This window comes from Mus musculus, chromosome 14 (genome assembly GCF_000001635.26).
Source record: "Mus musculus strain C57BL/6J chromosome 14, GRCm38.p6 C57BL/6J".
Classification (NCBI taxonomy): domain Eukaryota; kingdom Metazoa; phylum Chordata; class Mammalia; order Rodentia; family Muridae; genus Mus; species Mus musculus.
Window position 1 is genome coordinate 3041817 of NC_000080.6, and position 7246 is coordinate 3049062.

The window sequence follows — 7246 nt, forward strand, 5'->3', positions numbered from 1 at the left end:
TGGAATACTTTTTTCATAGTTTTCTATACTGATCTCTTTGTTAGATGAATCATTTGTAATTATTAATCATTTTCTTCTCTTATAAGCAACAACAAGTGTGCGGAGAAAAAAAATACATGATCTTACCATATTTTAGCCAAAAGGAAGGAAAAAAAATACATGCAATTATGGAATCCTGTTGCACATTAATAACCAGTAGACATGTTGAGACATAACCTACCAATTCCATAATTCTTATTTTATCATATGTACACTTTTTATGCATTGGGCTTTAGGTAGTTAAAATATTTAACAGTTTTTTATTTTTAATAATAACAATTTTTTTTTACTATTAGTAATGTGTGTGTGTGTGCAGAAGAACATGCTATCCTGGACATGTGGGGTCAGGGGACAACTTTGTAGCCTTAGTTCTCTCCTTCCACATTTATGTGCATTTAGTGATCTATTTAAATGACATCATTAGGCTTGTGTGGCCCATGCCTTTACCCACTGAGCCATCTCACCAGCCCTATATTGTGCTTTAAAAAAAAATCTGTCTTTCATTTTGAAATGACATTTAGTTGTTTTTTTTTTTTCTCTTGATAATTAGGTGAGATGAGGACAAAAGGAAAATAAGGTCATTTGTAGAATTTACACCTTGAGTTATGAGTTGGAAGTAACAGTGCATGTGGGATGGTCATGTTTACATGCCTGCAATCTCAGCACCTGTGAAGAAAAAAGAAAAAAGGAAAAGCTCCATTGTACTCTATGAAGCACCATAGGGATGATACTCGCCCACACACCTAAAGCGTAGCTGTTCCTTCATTGCGAGCTCCACAGGGGCTTCATAAAGTGGGACTGAGACCAGAGTTCTCCTTCCTTGTGTCAGAGGTATTATCAGTACTGAGATGCAATCTGCTTGTGAGCCTCCCTCAAGGGCAGTCCTCACGTTGGAGTCTTTATCAGTTTATTTCTGTGGGAAAGTGTTCGTCTCCAGCACGTTCCACTGAAGTCTGGCTAGAAAGGTAGAAACTACTGTTTTTTGTTGTTTGAATGGGAGATACACATGCCTCTATTCTGGGGGACTGCCTTCACCATGGTCTCCAGGGGCTGCATTAGAGGGAAGAAATAGCCCACACTGATGAGCATGGAAAAAAATGGACACTGGTTGCCTGGAGCATGAATGTCAAAGCTTATCAAGTACAGAGTGCATTGTGACAGATTGACAGATTGTGACATATATATAGTCATGTATACATATCTAATCCACATGCTCGTTTGACAAGGTTTTTTTTGAAGGGTGTATGTTCTGGCACTCTTAGTCTAGGTAAGGATTTATGACAGGTTCAAGTGACTCATTTGTGACAGTGATGCTATGCGACTTCTGAGACTTCAAAGTACAGTGTGAGTATATCTCTCTTTCTATCTCAGAATAAATCTTGGGACACCTGACTTTCAGTGTACAAAGTTCCATTCAATACTGCGAAGCCAGCATGCTAGAACAAGTGAGAGCCTGGCCTTGGAGCTGCAGATTCCTAAGAAGCCCTGCATGTACTCAGAGTCCTGAGTCTCAAAGCATTAAGGACTACAAACTAGTCAGACAAGAAAATCTGGTGGCTACTGGGAAAATCCAGAGCAGACCCTTTTGGGTAGACACCTCCAGGATGCATGCTTTATTCCCTACCCTCACCCCTGCAAAAAGGCAAACAACAACAAAAACCAAACCAAACAACCAAAAACAAAACAAAACAAAAAACCTCCAAACTAAAGCAAACAAGGTCACTGAGGAGAACTGCCCAGGAAAACACTACTAAGCATGCAAGAAAGCAAGCTGACACAAATCGGGCCCATATGTGCACAAATGGGAGAATTTATTCAGGCAACTATAAGTAAAAGAAATATTTCTAAATAAAAGTGCTTAAAATGGTTAATGAGATGCTAGGCGTGGTAACACATGCCTTTAGTTCTAGCATTTGGGAGGCAGGGGCAGGTGGATATCTGTGAATCTGAGGCCTAATTCTAACCCTAACCCTGTCAACAAGTGGCAGGGTAGCCAGGCCTATGTAGAAAGATCCTGTTGTACATACATGCCCGCCCACCCATGCTCACACACAGGTTTAAAAGATAAATAAAAAACAAAGTATATTAAAAAAGACCTAACAGCTTTTTAAAAGAATGAGATGAAAGTTGTAGGGAGATTAACAAATGAGAAGACAGTGGTCGTATTAAGAAATTAAGAAGCAGGCTAAACGGAGACAGGAAGATTACTACAAGTTTTAAGCCAGTCCCATCTCTGTAGAGACTGGTAGGCCAATCACCAGAACTACATAGCAAAACCTTACCTCAAAAGGACAAGAAATCAGCACTGGCAACTGAACATTGTTGCAAACAAAATTAGGGAATTGGATAATATATCAGAGAAAATTACCCAAGACTAGGAAAACACACAACTACACAAACAAAACAAAACAAATAAATCATCATCACCATCACCATCACCATCACCAGCAGCAACAACAACAACAACAACAACAACAACAAAGAGGAGAACGGTGAAAGAAAGATTGAGATTTGGAGGATAGTATAAAATCTCTGTGTCAAATCTAGTTACAGAAACTCAAAATAGAGAAAATTGCATGGAACAGGAATGAAGATAAGTAACAGCTGAATTTAAAACATTTTCAGTCTTCTGTTGAGGGACATCTGGGTTGTTTCCAGCTTCTGGCTATTATAAATAAGGCTGCTATAAACATAGTGGAGCATGTGTCCTGGTTATATGTTGGGGTATGTTTTGGGTACATGCCAATTAGTGGTATAGCTGGGTCTTCAGGTAGATCTATTTACAAATTTCTGAGGAATCGCCAGATTGATTTCAGAAGTGGTTTGACCAGCTTTCAGTCCCACCAGCAATGGAGGAGTGTTCCTCTTTCTCCGTATCTTCGCCAGCATCTGCTGTCACCTGAATCTTTGATCCTAGCCATTCTGACTGGTGTGAGGTAGAATCTCAGGGTTGTGTGGTTTGGTATTTCCCTGGTGACTAGGGATGTTGAACATTTCTTTAGATGCTTCATGGTCATTCAGTATTCCTCAGTTGAGAATTCTCTGTTTAGCTCTGTTCCCCATTTTAATAGGGTTATTTGGTTCTCTGGAGTTCTTCTTGAGTTCTTTGTATAGACTGGATATTAGCCTTTGATAGCATATAGGATTGGTAAAGATCTTTTCCCAATCTGTTGGTTGCCATTTTGTTTCATTGACAGGGTTCTTTGCCATACAAAATGTTTGCAATTTTTTGAGGTCCCATTTGCCAATTGTTGATATTAGTTATCTGGAGACACCAAACCCAGACACTATTGCTGATGCCAAGATGCACTTGTTGACAGGAGTCTGGTGTGGCTGTCCCCTGACCAATACAGATGCAGATACTCATAGGCAACCATCTAACTGAGCATGAGGATACCAGTGAAAGAGCTGGGGGAAGGACTGAAGGAGCTGAAGGGGGGTTGCATCCCCATAGGAAGAGCAATATCAACTAACTGGACCACCCCATGCTCCAAGAGACTAAACCATCAACCAAAGAGTATACATGGAGGGATCCATGGCTCCAGATACATATGTAGCAGAGGATGACCTTGTTAGGCATTAGTGGGAGGAGAGGCCCTTGGTCCTGTACAGGTTTGATGACCTAGTATAGGGGGATGCTAAAGGAAGGGTGGGAGTAGGTGGGGGAGTGGGGGATCACCCTCATATAGGCAAAGAGGAGGCAGGAGATAGAGGGTTGGGTGGGGGTGGTTGTGGACGGTCAAAGGGGGATATCATTTGAAATGTAAACAAATAAAGTGATTAATTAAAAATCCACCCCCCAAACCCAAAAAACATTTTCAGGTTTAAAGAAGGATTTATATTTCAGGGTAAAATGAATATCAATTTCATAAGAAGAAACAAACAATCCTAAAACTAAAATCCACTTAGATTCAAACCATTAGTCCAAACACAAAATGAAAATATTAAAACTTGATGGACAGAAACATAGTGGACTGAGAGTAGACATCTCATTGCTGGCCCGAGGTGCCAAAAGGTTGTTATGAAGGGTTGGTGTTAATCACTTTCCATGTAGAATTCTGTAGACATTGAAATGTTGATTCAGGCATAGGAGGAAATAATAATACAAGACTCAGAGGCCTTTGGTGAAATAAATTGAAAAGCACATTCTCAGACACACACATACACACACAGACACACACATAAACACACAGAGACACACACAGAGACACACACACACAGAGACACACAGACACACACATAAACACACAGAGACACACACACACAGATACACACACACAGACACACACACATATACACACACACAGAGACACACACACAGAGACACACACAGACACACACATAAACACACAGAGACACACATACACAGATACACACACACAGACACACACACATATACACACACACAGAGACACACACATACACAGACATACAGACACACATACACACACACACACACACACACACACACACACACCAGTGTCTAGAGGTCTGTGAAGCAATGCCCCTCCCTGCCTTTATTGTCTCCCACCGCAGACTCTGTATCACTTCCCTCCTCTGTATGAGGGCACAGCCTTAGGAGGTGGATGGTAATATGGAACAGAGGACACACCCCACAATCTCCTAAAGTGTACTGTTCCCTGAGAAGGAAACAAGGTGAGGGGGAGGGGCGGTGGCAGCAAGGCTTTCCTAGAGCCCTATAGTCTGATTAATACACACAATGAATGAAAACAGTCATGCTAAAAGTAGTGCTCTTAGGATGGTCTGGTAGTAGTGAGATCAAACCGTATTTTTAGGACATCCTTAAAACACAATGACTTGGAAGAGTTGAAAAACAGAACTAGTTATACTGTGCATTCAGGAGCAAAGAGAACATTTTTATTATACAGGACAGAATTTAATGTTATAAGACAATGGAGATGGTATTCTGTTTCTTGCTTTATGTTTTGAATTGTTTTATGTGAGTGTGTGCCTGCCTGTCTATCTGGGCACCATGTTCATGCAGGTACCTGAGGCCAGAAGAGGGTATTGGATCTTTTGGAACTGGTGTTACAGGTAGCTGTGAGCTGCCCAAGGTGGGTACTGGGCACTGAACGTGGGTCCTCAGGAAGAACACTGAGTGTTCTTAGTCACTGAGCCATCTCTCCAGCCCCTCCACCTACAAGACACCAGTTCCATTTATACAGAATCTGCTATCATAACCAGACCCCTTCCTTGGGATCTCATGCAAGTTAGGACTTCAACGGGAACTGGGGAGATACCCCAACATTTAGAACATAGAAACAGCTGTATATGTAGTCACATTAATGAAGCAATCTGGATTATAACCCTGGCTCTGGGAGATACACAGGTCCCTGGGCAAGCTGCATTCTTCTTTTCCAGTTTTAATCTTTCTTTCTTTCTTTCTTTCTTTCTTTCTTTCTTTCTTTCTTTCTTTCTTTCTTTCTTTCTTTCTTTCTTTCTTTCCTTCTTTCTTTCTTTCTTTCTTTCTTTCTTTCTTTTTATAAAAAATAACGTATGTGTGTGTTTGAGACAGAGAGAGAGAGAGAGAGAGAGAGAGAGAGAGAGAGAGAGAGAGAGAGAGAGAGAGGAAACACAACTTTTTGGAGTTGGGTTGCTCATTCTGCCAGATGGGTTTGGGAGTCTGAAAGCAGGGAGTTTGGTTTGGAGCACCCACACTGGGTGCCTCCTAACTCCAGCTCTAGGGGTACTGGATGCTTCTGGCCTCCATGAGAATTCACACTGCTGTGCACAAACCCACACACAGACACAGACACCCAAGTGAAAAAGAAAAGTCAAAAAGTGTAACAACATGCTTGAAAAACAGCAGTTTGCTTCTGGTCTGGGATAGCTCAGTTGGCCTAGAGGAATGAAGGGCTGGGTTTGAGTGAGCCCCAGTGTTCATCTGTGATCCCAGTGCTGAGGTAAAGGCAGCATGGTCAGAATGATGGAGATCTGTGAGTTATCATCTGGCTGCTAACTAAAAGCAAGGGAGGAACTTGTAGACTGCCCACTCACCCCACTTAACCCTCATTCAAAGTAAATGAAGGACAGGCTACTTAGGCAGCAGGTAAGAGGCCACTGAACAAAGCATAGTCACAAACAAAGAAGACCCAACATTCCAAGGCCCTTTAAAGGAGAGATTCAGGAATGCAAATCTAGTCTGTCAAGTCACAGAAAGTGAGGGTTGGAAACCATCCAGTGGCTTAGCTCTCTCCACAATCCTTAGTGACCTTAGTGACCTTTAATCCTTAGTGACCTTAGTGACCTTTAATATTCCAGTGGATTATTAGCCTCGGAAGTTAGTATGACGTGGGAGCATGCTGGATCAAGTACGTGTTTTGAATTTTCGGTTTCAAAACGTGTGAATGCATCTGTCTACCAGACTAAGAGCCATGAGATGGTAATGCATCTGTCTACCAGACTAAGGGCCAGGAGATGATGCTGGCAGGAGTCTGAAGTCCATGAGAGAGGAAATGACCCATGCAAATGCAGTCACTCCTCTGTTTGCAACTAGATGGAAACTGTCTCCACTGCCAGTAAAGACGATTTCAGGAAAGATGATTGAAAAACTTGCTAGTTGCAATTTTATTTTCTTTTTCCCAGAGAGCAGCAGGAGAGACAGTTGGCATTTGAGCTGTGTCTCTGAACTGCCCCTGTCCCTAATTTGAGTTGAGAGCTCACAGGGAACCACAGACCTGCTCCTTAGCTGGTTTTCTTTCCACAAAATCTTTCAGCCATAGAAAATGAATAAAAGCAGGGCTCCCCAGACAGCCCAGCCAGACATCTCAGCTGCCAGAATAGGTGCTTGGGAGCGGCCCAGGGGTGCAAAGCACAGCCTTGCTCTGTTGAAGCCAGGTACTGTCCTGGGCAATTGGCTCCAGGCTCAGCTCAGGAGGCGACCACCTGGAGCTACAGGCACCTGTGGCAAGGAATGCCTAAAGGTAAGGTGCCAGGTCCTGCTCGCCCCTTGAGAGCTACTTGCCCCCAACATCCCCTAATGCTCCTGTCAAGCCTGGGTCCTTGGTGAGGGTTCCTCTTTTAGCTGCAGCATGCCAGGTGCCTGTGACCACCTGGTGGCTGCTTTCCTTTCAGCACCATATATGGCCTGGCAAGTGGGTCACATGCATCCCGGGCTGCCTGCCTGGAGGGGTCGCTGGGGAAGGGGCGGAGGGCGGGAGAAAAGGGGAGGGAGTCGGAGGCGGGG